The 12,878-nt window shown below is 53.5% G+C and overlaps 1 long non-coding RNA gene across 1 annotated transcript in view; it reads right to left on the bottom strand.

Annotated features, from left to right (window-relative positions):
• Positions 1 to 71: 71 nt before the first annotated feature.
• The window catches only part of LOC130682459 (uncharacterized), a 44,568-nt gene continuing 31,761 nt past the window's right edge, over positions 72 to 12,878 (bottom strand). Inside the window, exons 7-10 of the long non-coding RNA XR_008995652.1 lie at positions 11,896 to 11,969; positions 10,731 to 10,843; positions 1,323 to 1,396; positions 72 to 270 (exon numbers count right to left, since the gene is read on the bottom strand). This is a non-coding gene — a long non-coding RNA (uncharacterized LOC130682459). The remainder of the gene's footprint in view (positions 271 to 1,322; positions 1,397 to 10,730; positions 10,844 to 11,895; positions 11,970 to 12,878) is intronic.

Here is a 12,878-nt window from a genome sequence, read left to right as displayed (position 1 = left end):
TGACGTACCAAAGCCGTGATCCGGAGGGACCCGGCAGGCCCTTCCCGCACCCGAGCTCACCGGAGGGAGGAAGAGAAACGGAAACGGGGAGGCGGGTGGAGGCCTAGGGCTGCTGAACACCCAGCCCTGGAGATCTGCTCTGGGAGCACGGACCTACCTCACGTGATGCTCTGGAGGACCGGTGGGGTTGGAAAGCAAAGACAGGCGGAGCACTTGGAGAGACTTGAGGTTCCTGCCACTCGCGCCAACACAGGGATCCACATCCGGCTGCTGTGGGATGAAAGAAAGGCGGGCAGTCTGAGAGACTTCCTAACAGCGAGAGAGCTGCTAAAGGGGCAAGGGTTGCACAGAGCTTGCCGCTCGGGAGAAAGCACAGGTGCGCAAAACTGTCCGGGTGCACTCTGCCCAGCAGGTGGGGGAACTTTTAGGAGCTCCGGGCGCTCCACCCACCCTGGCTGCCTACGTAGCTCCAAAGCCCCCCACCGTGATGTGACTGATAACACAACACGGCGGCCTGCTGCACCTTCCTCCCCCGCCAGCACCGGCTCGCAAACCGGCTGCCCCCCTCCATCGCGCCAGGCCAGCGACAGGACGGCCCCACCTACGGCAGCCACGGGTGCAAAGCACAGAGGCTTCTCCCTGCGTGCTCCGCAAACTGGCCCTGGCGGTGGACACAGGCACTGCGGCCGGGAAGCGGGAAAGACCTCTTCCCTCCCGCGGGCACCAGCGCCGCCCCCGTGACCCCTGCCTGCCATCACCCCAAGGGCTGAGCAGCTCCAGAGGGAAAAGCTTCTGGGCGCTGTACAGGGCGCCACCTACAAATACGAAACGTCAAAGCCAAAGGAACCTGGTAACTGGACTCGATCCATCTTTGTGAGAGGGATCTCAACATAAAAATCAGAAACATGCTCATGGAGCTCCAGCAAAAAGTTGCCCCTGTCTCTTGGGCATAATTCTCTCTCTCTGTCTCTCTCTCTCTCTCTGTCTCTCTCCCAGGAGCACTTTGGAGGCCTTGTTCTGAGAGGGATGCTGGGGCAGCCCAGCAGGAACGGGCACAGCTCTCAGATCCACCCCGGCCAGTGCCAGGGCAGTCCCACACGGGGCCTGACCGAACTGCAACGGGGGGACGCCGCACGTGTAACTCCGCAGGAAATAACAGTGCCGCACGCTAGCCTTCCCGTTAATGGCTAGTGGCTAGGTGGCTCCACCGATACCAGGTGACGTCCACATCCCGGGCCTTACCTCCGTGGCAACCTTTTTTCCCCGTGAACCTTGAAAGCAGCACATGGAAAGATACTTACTACCAGTCTCCACCATCTCACCTCTCAGTTTAGGCTCGATGTTCCCGTATCACATCTTCTCCTCTTCGTTCCAGTTTTCTTGGCGGGTTGGTGTTCTGAGGGGGGGAAAAAAAAAAAAAAAAAAAATAATTGACTCAGAATTGGAACGAGATGGCAGGGGGTATAGGATTCTGTTTAAGCACCATCAGTAGAACAAAGACATCCGACAGCATGGGAGGACAGATTCAAAGATGGCATATCCGATAAGGGGTTGATGACATCTAAAATAAGTATGAAGTGCCCACGCACCTCCACACACAAAAAGCAAATAATCCAATTAAAACATGGGCAGAGGATCTGAACAGACACTTCTCCAAAGAAGAAATTCAGGTGGCCAGCAGGCACACGGAAAGATGCTCCACATCGCTACGATCATCAGAGAAATGCAAATTAAAACCACCACCATGAGATATCACCTCACACCAGTCAGGACGGCCACCATCGGGAAGACACACAACAACAGACGTTGGCGAGGATGTGGAGAAAGGGGAACCCTGCGACACTGCTGGTGGGCATGTACATCTCAGTTCAACCATTGTGGAAAGCAGTATGGAGGTTCCTCAAAAAACAGAAAAGTACAAATACCATTTGACCCAGGAATTCCACTCCCAGCAATGTACCCTAAGAATGCAGGAGCCTAGTTTGAAAAAGACACACGCACCCCTATGTCTATCACAGCACTACGCACAATAGCCAAGAAATGGAAGCAACGTGAGTGTCCGTCAGTAGGCGGATGGATAAAGAAGAGGTGGTACATACGCAAGATGGAATATTATTCAGCCGTAAGAAGAAAAGAAATCCTACCGTTTGCGACAACACGGATGGAGCTAGAGGGTATTATGCTCAGTGAAATGAGCAGGATGGAGAAAGACAAGCATCAGATGACTTCACTCATCTGTGGAGTAAAAGAACAAAGCAGAAACTGAAGGAACAAAACAGCAGCAGACTCACAGAACCCAAGAGTGGACTAACAGTTACCAAAGGGAAAGGGACTGGGGAGGATGGGTGGGGAGGGAGGGATAAGTGGGGAAAAAGGGGCATTACGGCTCGCACACATAACGTAGGGGGTGGGGCGGCGGGGGTGCCGGGGCCCGGGGAAGGCAGCATAACACAGAGAAGACAGGTAGGGATTCCACAGCGTCTTACGACGCCGAAGGACAGTGACTGTAATGGGGTAAGGGGTGGGGGGGACTTGATAAGATAGTGGGAGGGGGAGTCCAGTAACCATGTTGCTCATGTAATTGTACATTAACGGTCACACACACGCAAAAATCACAACGAGCTATCACCTCACACCAGTCAGAATGGCTAGTACCAAAAGAAGAGAAAAAAAAAAAAACAAAAGAAGCAAAACAAGAAATAACAAGCGTTGATGAGGAAGTGGACAAAGGGAACCCTCGTGCACTGTTGGTGACCATGTAAATTGGTGCAGCTACTATGGGAAACAGTGTGGAGGTTCCTAAAAATATCCATAGCGGTACCACATGACCCAGCGTTCTTTTTCATACACAGCAGTGGAACTCCCTTCAGGATACCGGACCTGTTCCCAATGCATACACCACCAAGCAATTCTCCAACACCAGCAGGGTTTCTGAGAACTCTCAACTCTGATGACATCTGCCTGGACGCAGCACAAGATTCCCCAGGGTAAGGTTTCTATCCTCAAGACTGCCCTCCACCCCCAACTCCAGAGCCCGGTTGCCAGGCCCATGCAATTAGCTTGTGCTTCCCACCTACATACAGGCTAGGATTGGAAGTTCCAACGACCTCCCCCTTAGGTACTGCCCAAGTCGCTAGGGTGCCTCAGCAGCTCAGGAAAACACGTTTACCAGTTTAACAAAGAGTATCATAAAGGACACAGCAGCGCACGCGCGCGCTTCACACACACACGCACGCGCACACACGGCAAGGTCCCAAGTAAAGGAGCTTCTATCCTCCCGGGACTTGGGGCCTGGCATGGTGGCATGTGCAGGCGACCTGGTTCCCCAAGCATGGAAGCTCTGACAGAGAAGCAGGAGATGAGAGAGAGAGCTGTGCTCTTCTCATAGGGTTCTGTGAGGGCTTCACTGCAGAGTCATGGCTGACTAAATCGCTGGCCATTGCTGATTCAACCTCCAGCCCTCATCCCTTTCCTCTTCCTTCCCTGGGGGCTGGGGGCTGCAAGTTCCCACCCGCTAACCACAAGCCTGGTGCCCCTGGCGACCAGCCTCTACCCTGGGCTAGGGCCCCAAAGCCTCTGCATTAACCTAACAAGACACCCATTGGACAGTCGTGGCTCAGAAGGATTTTCAGGAACTGCGGATGAGGAGCAAGAATACCTAGGAAATGAACAAAATATTAGCAAACCAAATTCAAAAATACATCAAGGGGATCAAACACCCTGATCAAGTGGGAATCATCCCAGGGATGCAAGGATGGTGACAGCATTCGAAAATCCATCCACACCATCCACCACATAAACAGAAAGATAGACAAAAACCACATGATCATCTCCACAGATGCTGAAAAAGCATCCGACAAAATGCAACATCCATTCACGATAAAAACTCTCAGCCAAATGGGTATACAGGGCGAGCACCTCAACCTAATAAAGGCCGTATATGACAAACCCACAGCCAACGTCATACTCAACAGCGAGAGGCTGAAAGCCGTTCCTCTGAGACGGGGAACGAGACAGGGGTGCCCACTCTCCCCACCGCTATTCAACACAGTCCCGGGGATCCCAGCCACGGCAATTAGACCAGACAAAGAAATACAAGGAATCCAGACTGGTAAAGAAGCAGCTAGGCGGTCACCATCTGCAGATGACACGATACTGTACGTAAGGAAACCCTGAAGACTCCACTCCAAAACTGCTAGAACTGATAACCGGAATACAGCAGAGCTGCGGGACACAAAACCAACACACAGAAATCTGCGGCTTTCCTGTACACTAACAATGAACCAAAGGAGAGGGAAATCAGGAAAACAATTCCATTCACAACTGCATCAAAAAGAATAAAATACCTAGGAATAAACCTAACCAAGGAAGCGAAAGACCTATACCCTGAAAACTATAAGACACTCTTAAGAGAAATTAAAGAGGACGCTAACAAATGGAAACTCATCCCACGCTCTTGGCTAGGAAGAATTAATATCGTCAGAATGGCCATCCTGCCCAAAGCAATCCACAGATCGGATGCAGTCCCTATCAAATCACCAACAGCATTCTTCCACGTACTGGAACAAATAGTTCAAAAATTCATATGGAAACGCCAAAGATCCCGAATAGCCAAAGCAATCCTGAGAAGGAGGAAGAAAGCATGTCTCTGTGTGTGTGTGTGTGTGTGTGTGTGTGGTCTGTGTGTGTGTGTGTGGTGTGTGTGTGTGTGGGTGGGTGCGGTATCTCGCTCCCCAACATCAAGCTCTACTACAAAGCCACAGTCTTGATCAAGACAGTTTGCTCCTGGCACTAGAACAGAGCCACAGACGGGTGGAACAGAATAAGAGACTCCAGACATTAACCCAAACATATGTGGTCAATTAATATATGATGAGGGAGCCAGGGACATACAATGGGGAAATGACACTCTCTTCAACAGACGGTGCTGGCAAAACTGGACAGCTACACGTAAGAGAATGAAACTGGATCACTGTCTAACCCCATACAGAAGAGTAAATTCGAAATGGATCCAAGACCTGAATGTGAGTCATGAAACCATAAAACTCTCAGGAAAGAACATATAGGCACAAATCTCCTGGACATAAACATGAGCGACTTCTTCAAGAACATAACCTCCCCGGGCAAGGGAAACAAGAGCAGAAATGAACTGGTGGGACTACATCAAGCTGAAGAGCTTCTGTACAGCAAAGGACACCCTCAATAGAACAAAAAGGTACCCTAAAGTATATGCGAGAATATATTCATCAATGACAGATCCGATAAAGGGTTGACATCCAAAATACATAAAGAGGAGCTCACGCACCTCAACAAACAAGAAAAGCAAGTAATCCCATTAAAAAATAGGCAGAGGATCTGAACAGACACTTCTCCAAAGAAGAAATCGAGGTGGCCAACAGGCACATGAAAAGATCCTCCACACCGCCAATCCTCAGAGAAATGCAAATTAAAACCACCATGAGGTATCACCTCACACCAGTCAGGATGGCCACCATGGGGAAGACACACAACAACAGACGGTGGCGAGGATGTGGAGAAAGGGGAACCCTCCGACACTGCTGGTGGGAATGGACATCTCAGCTCAACCATTGTGGAAAGCAGTATGGAGGTTCCTCAGGAAGCTCAAAATAGAAATACCACTTGACCCGGGAATTCCACTTCTAGGAATTTACCCTAAGAGTGCAGCAGCCCAGTTTGAAAAAGACAGATGCACCCCTATGCTTATCGCAGCGCTATTTACAAGGGCCGAGAAATGGAAGCAACCTAAGTGTCCATCAGCAGATGAATGGGTAAAGAAGACGTGGTACATACTATACACAATGGAGTATCACTCAGCCATAAGAAGAAAACAAATCCTACCGTTGGCAACAACACGGATGGAGCTAGAGGGTATTATGACTATGCTCAGTGAAATAAGCCAGGCGGAGAAAGACAAGTACCAAGTGATTTCACTCATATGTGGAGTATAAGAACAAAGAGAAACTGAAGGAACAAAACAGCAGCAGAATCACAGAACCCAAGAATGGACTAACAGCTCACAAAGGGAAAGGGACTGGGGAGGATGGGTGGGAAGGGAGGGATAACGGTGGGGAAAAAGAAAGGGGGCCTTACGATTATTAGCATGTATAATGTGGGGCGGGGTTGGGGGGGGGCGCGCACAGGGAGGACTGTGCGACACAGAGCAGACAAGTAGTGATTCTACAGCATCCTACTACACTGATGGACAGTGACTGTCACGGGGTTTGTGGGGGGGGACTTGGTGAAGGGGGGAGTCGAGGAAACATAATGTTCTTCATGTAACTGTAGATTAAGGATAACAAAATGAATAAACATAAGAAAATGACAGTAAGAAAATAAAAAGTGTTTCCCAGTTTACTGTGTTGTGTTACTCGTATACCAGACACAGGCCCCAAAACGAGACCAAAGAGAAAAATCTGGGCCGCCAGGCTCAGTGAGAACGTGGAATGTTGCTATGCTGAAACCTGGTGGTCCCTGACCTACGCTTTCCGGGAAGCGAAGAAAGAACCTGCCCGCTAGCTAGAAAGGGAAGTCACGCGGACGGTCCCCTCCTCGGAATCTGTCACCCGCCTGGCTGGCCATGGCGGAGGAAGCATGTCTGGCTCCAGGCCTCCCAGAGAAGATGGGAAGGCCCGGGGCGAGGGCGGGCGGCGCCCCGGCAGCCCCGGCCTCAGGGACCGCGGGGGCACAGCATTGGCCGCCGCGCCCCGGGTCCCAAGCGCGTGCAGAGGCGACACCCGGGCGGGCGTAGCTCTGACAGACGTGAGCACTGCGGCCCTGAATGGTCTGCGTGGTGGTCTGGCTGGCCCTGACACCTGCACGGCCCTCGGCCGGCAGTCCCGGGGGGGGGGGGGGGGGGGAGGGCTGGGGACACTACTGGGGCTGGCGTGGGGCCCACGCCCTGTGACACTGGGCCAGGGTCTCCTCTGGGTGGGGCTGGTGTGCTCACGGCAGTGGGGGCTCCCCTCCCCCCTGGGTGACATCACGGTTGCCCGGGCGGCTGCTCTGTGATGCGTCCCCTGGCTGACCTATCAGAGGCTGCCCTAGCTGGGCAGCTCCGTGCGCGCTGAGGAGGTCTGAGGAGGAGTTGGAAGCTCTCCCTAGCTTCGTACCCTATTCTCATGCCTGTCTCAAACGAAGGACCTATGGACACCACACCGCTGGGGCCGGACTCTGACGCGGAGGGCGAGCCTCTGAACACCATGCCGCCCCCGTGGGCCACCGCCGCCCTGGGGCCGGACTCTGACACGGCCGGCGAGCCCATGGACACCACGCCGCCGCCGTGGGCCGCCGCCGCCCTGGGGCCGGACTCTGACACGGCCGGCGAGCCCATGGACACCACGCCGCCGCCGTGGGCCGCCGCCGCCCTGGGGCGGGACTCTGACTCGGCCGGCGAGCCCATGGACACCACGCCGCCGCCGTGGGCCGCCGCCGCCCTGGGGCCGGACTCTGACTCGGCCGGCGAGCCCATGGACACCACGCCGCCGCCGTGGGCCGCCGCCGCCCTGGGGCCGGACTCTGACACGGCCGGCGAGCCCATGGACACCACGCCGCCGCCGTGGGCCGCCGCCGCCCTGGGGCCGGACTCTGACACGGCCGGCGAGCCCATGGACACCACGCCGCCGCCGTGGGCCGCCGCCGCCCTGGGGCCGGACTCTGACACGGCCGGCGAGCCCATGGACACCACGCCGCCGCCGTGGGCCGCCGCCGCCCTGGGGCCGGACTCTGACACGGCCGGCCAGCCCATGGACACCACGCCGCCGCCGTGGGCCGCCGGCCCGGGGCCCGACTCTGACACGGCCGGCGCGCCTATGCGCACCACTGCGCCCCTGCGGGCCATCTTCCGGTCCCCACCGGCCCGATGCCACACGTGGCACAACCGCCGGGCTCAGCCCTACCCCCGACGACGGTGACGCGCTGGACACGCCGCCACCCTTGCGGCCGTCTACCGGTCTCCCCCAGCCCCGTACAAGGCCCATGTCCTTTTGTTGGCGCTTCCTATCCTCCCTGCTATCCATTAAAGAAAGTCTTTCCCAGATCTGTGTGGGTGTATTGTATTTTCCCACTAAACCCTGTTCTTGCTAATATGCCTCTGGCTGTCTTTACTCTTTCACTCTGCTACAGAGAAAGAACTCACATACACGAGTGATAACGCTTTGAGCCACACCGAACAATGTAACATGCCCCACGCCCCAGTGACCGGGATGTGGAAGTAGCCGCGTTTTATGACTGTGCGTGCTCCACGCGAGGCCTGCGTGCTGAGCGTTTAAGGGATGACAGCCCAGGGGGAGGCAAGTCCAGAGGAGGGAGACCGGGTTGGCTAACGAGGCCCCTTCCCTCTTCTCTGCCACTGCTCTGAGCTCGCCGCAGGCTAGGGAATCCCTGCTGTGACACAGAAAACCACTCTTTTCATTTTGGTTCTTAAACATGTTTAATTCTGTGTGTGTGTGTGTGTGTGTGTGTGTGTGCGCGCGCGCGTGCATCACTGCCCCTATCGGTCTAAAAGTAACAAAGAAATGCGCGATAGAGCGAACAACTTGCAAACAGTGACCAGAAAGAGTAAACTTTTCCACTAGCCTCTGGGGATATAGATATCCCAAGTGTTTCTATGCAATTGTAGAAAGATTTTGCTGGAAATCTCGCTGGGACCACTCTGAACCATCACGTTAGTTAAGGCAATAAGCCAGGACAGGAGAGCAGCAAAGAGCACCCACGGTGCGTCTCCTACGTATAAGGCCAAGGGGTACAGGCTTTAATTCTACCACCTCACTTCATCTCACCATGACTGACGTGGGGTGACCCTTACGCACCACCTTCATACATGAGTAAAAAGTTACTTCAGAATCACTTCCCTTAACAGAACATAAATAAATGCAAGGACATCAACATTCCTCGAATTCCTGCCACCGCCACCCAACTCTTTATGCTCAGCACCCTTTCCACACCAACAGAAAACACAGCTCTAAATGCTACTATTCCATTTCAGATAGACCTCACTCACATCTAAATGCCTAAATGCACTGAAACTCCACCTCCACCTTGACAACAGAGGGGAGCAGTTTCCCCGCGAGCTAGCTGGCCTGCCACCTCAGCAAGCCCACGGGCCACTAGCCCACACCAGCCCCGCGTGTCCCCAAGAAGGCGGCTCACTGAACCTGCGACTACACATGCTCTCTGGAGATGGGCGGCCAAGCAGGGCCACCCAGGTGACATCGGCGCGCAGGCACACAGACCTACTACTGGGCGTGCACCTGCCTCGGCCCCAGCAGGCCGGCCGGGGTGCTCCCTGTGTGGGGCCTCGGATCTGCCCCGCAGCTCACGCAGCCGCCCCGGCAGGGCCAGCCCCAGGGCAGAGCACCCGGAGGGCCCCAGCCCGCACTGGTTAGAGAGTCCAGCCGGCCATCTACACCCAGCGGACTCGGGCCACCTACCCAGGTGTTCCAACCCACGGCCACTCCTCTCAAGACCCAAAGACATAGCTAACTCACAGAAACAAACACAAGGAATCAAGACTGAGAAGGAGACAGAGGAATGACTGCGCGCCTAGTGACGGTACGTTGACAAAAATGGACAAAATAAATAAACACATAGATAGATTGAGACAGATACATGAGATAGATGGATAGATTAGATCAGACTGACAGATGAGATAGAATGATAGGTTACATAGACCATATAGATACATATAGAGAGATTAGACAGACTAGGCAGACAGACAGATTAGATAGATGATACATGATAGATCAGGTGGACAGATTAGACAGACACCTATAGATACACATAGATAGATGACAGGTAGATAGATTGATAAGATGACAGACTAGATAGATGATATAGATACATATAGGTTAGATAGCCACATTGATATAGATACATATAGATGACAGATAACAGACAGATAGGTGGTAGATTAGATAGTTTGGATAGATAGACACAGAGATGACAGTAGATAGATGAGAGTAGAGAGATCAGATAGATAAGATAGACAGATAGACAGACAGACAGACAGACAGACAGACAGACAAGACAGACAGGTAAGAAAGCATAATACTCAACAAACCTATCGCTCATAACCAGGAGAGCAACGATGAAAGCACAGAGAAGAACTACAAGCGAAAAGGAGACAGAAATCAAGTTGAAGAAGTGCCATAAGGACACAGCTATCAATTATCACAGTAAAGGGAAAGACTTTAAATGCTCCAAACAAAAGACACAGGGTTGAATGAATGGATGAAAACTCAAGACCGCCTACGTGCTCCCTTACAGGAGGCTCACTTGAGATCCAAGCACACAGACAAACTACAAGTTGAAGGGGTGGGAAAAGGTACCCTATCCAAGTGAAACTGAAACTGAAAAAGAAAAAAAAAAAAAAATTAAAGATGGCTTGGTGGGATTAAAGACGGCAGGCAGTGTGAGAGGGGAGGCAGAAACCTCCTCCGAAAACCACATACATGCGTACATTCATACAGTGTGGAAATACAACAACTACACCAGATCCTGGAAGAGAAGCAGGAGAGGAGGCTGCCGCGGCAGGCCGTCACCTCAAGGTGAAGGGTGACGTACCAAAGCCGTGATCCGGAGGGACCCGGCAGGCCCTTCCCGCACCCGAGCTCACCGGAGGGAGGAAGAGAAACGGAAACGGGGAGGCGGGTGGAGGCCTAGGGCTGCTGAACACCCAGCCCTGGAGATCTGCTCTGGGAGCACGGACCTACCTCACGTGATGCTCTGGAGGACCGGTGGGGTTGGAAAGCAAAGACAGGCGGAGCACTTGGAGAGACTTGAGGTTCCTGCCACTCGCGCCAACACAGGGATCCACATCCGGCTGCTGTGGGATGAAAGAAAGGCGGGCAGTCTGAGAGACTTCCTAACAGCGAGAGAGCTGCTAAAGGGGCAAGGGTTGCACAGAGCTTGCCGCTCGGGAGAAAGCACAGGTGCGCAAAACTGTCCGGGTGCACTCTGCCCAGCAGGTGGGGGAACTTTTAGGAGCTCCGGGCGCTCCACCCACCCTGGCTGCCTACGTAGCTCCAAAGCCCCCCACCGTGATGTGACTGATAACACAACACGGCGGCCTGCTGCACCTTCCTCCCCCGCCAGCACCGGCTCGCAAACCGGCTGCCCCCCTCCATCGCGCCAGGCCAGCGACAGGACGGCCCCACCTACGGCAGCCACGGGTGCAAAGCACAGAGGCTTCTCCCTGCGTGCTCCGCAAACTGGCCCTGGCGGTGGACACAGGCACTGCGGCCGGGAAGCGGGAAAGACCTCTTCCCTCCCGCGGGCACCAGCGCCGCCCCCGTGACCCCTGCCTGCCATCACCCCAAGGGCTGAGCAGCTCCAGAGGGAAAAGCTTCTGGGCGCTGTACAGGGCGCCACCTACAAATACGAAACGTCAAAGCCAAAGGAACCTGGTAACTGGACTCGATCCATCTTTGTGAGAGGGATCTCAACATAAAAATCAGAAACATGCTCATGGAGCTCCAGCAAAAAGTTGCCCCTGTCTCTTGGGCATAATTCTCTCTCTCTGTCTCTCTCTCTCTCTCTGTCTCTCTCCCAGGAGCACTTTGGAGGCCTTGTTCTGAGAGGGATGCTGGGGCAGCCCAGCAGGAACGGGCACAGCTCTCAGATCCACCCCGGCCAGTGCCAGGGCAGTCCCACACGGGGCCTGACCGAACTGCAACGGGGGGACGCCGCACGTGTAACTCCGCAGGAAATAACAGTGCCGCACGCTAGCCTTCCCGTTAATGGCTAGTGGCTAGGTGGCTCCACCGATACCAGGTGACGTCCACATCCCGGGCCTTACCTCCGTGGCAACCTTTTTTCCCCGTGAACCTTGAAAGCAGCACATGGAAAGATACTTACTACCAGTCTCCACCATCTCACCTCTCAGTTTAGGCTCGATGTTCCCGTATCACATCTTCTCCTCTTCGTTCCAGTTTTCTTGGCGGGTTGGTGTTCTGAGGGGGGGAAAAAAAAAAAAAAAAAAAATAATTGACTCAGAATTGGAACGAGATGGCAGGGGGTATAGGATTCTGTTTAAGCACCATCAGTAGAACAAAGACATCCGACAGCATGGGAGGACAGATTCAAAGATGGCATATCCGATAAGGGGTTGATGACATCTAAAAGAAGTATGAAGTGCCCACGCACCTCCACACACAAAAAGCAAATAATCCAATTAAAACATGGGCAGAGGATCTGAACAGACACTTCTCCAAAGAAGAAATTCAGGTGGCCAGCAGGCACACGGAAAGATGCTCCACATCGCTACGATCATCAGAGAAATGCAAATTAAAACCACCACCATGAGATATCACCTCACACCAGTCAGGACGGCCACCATCGGGAAGACACACAACAACAGACGGTGGCGAGGATGTGGAGAAAGGGGAACCCTGCGACACTGCTGGTGGGCATGTACATCTCAGTTCAACCATTGTGGAAAGCAGTATGGAGGTTCCTCAAAAAACAGAAAAGTACAAATACCATTTGACCCAGGAATTCCACTCCCAGCAATGTACCCTAAGAATGCAGGAGCCTAGTTTGAAAAAGACACACGCACCCCTATGTCTATCACAGCACTACGCACAATAGCCAAGAAATGGAAGCAACGTGAGTGTCCGTCAGTAGGCGGATGGATAAAGAAGAGGTGGTACATACGCAAGATGGAATATTATTCAGCCGTAAGAAGAAAAGAAATCCTACCGTTTGCGACAACACGGATGGAGCTAGAGGGTATTATGCTCAGTGAAATGAGCAGGATGGAGAAAGACAAGCATCAGATGACTTCACTCATCTGTGGAGTAAAAGAACAAAGCAGAAACTGAAGGAACAAAACAGCAGCAGACTCACAGAACCCAAGAGTG

The sequence above is a fragment of the Manis pentadactyla genome, unplaced genomic scaffold (genome assembly GCF_030020395.1).
Source record: "Manis pentadactyla isolate mManPen7 unplaced genomic scaffold, mManPen7.hap1 scaffold_581, whole genome shotgun sequence".
Classification (NCBI taxonomy): Eukaryota; Metazoa; Chordata; class Mammalia; order Pholidota; family Manidae; genus Manis; species Manis pentadactyla.
This window is presented reverse-complemented; position numbering and strand designations above follow the sequence as displayed.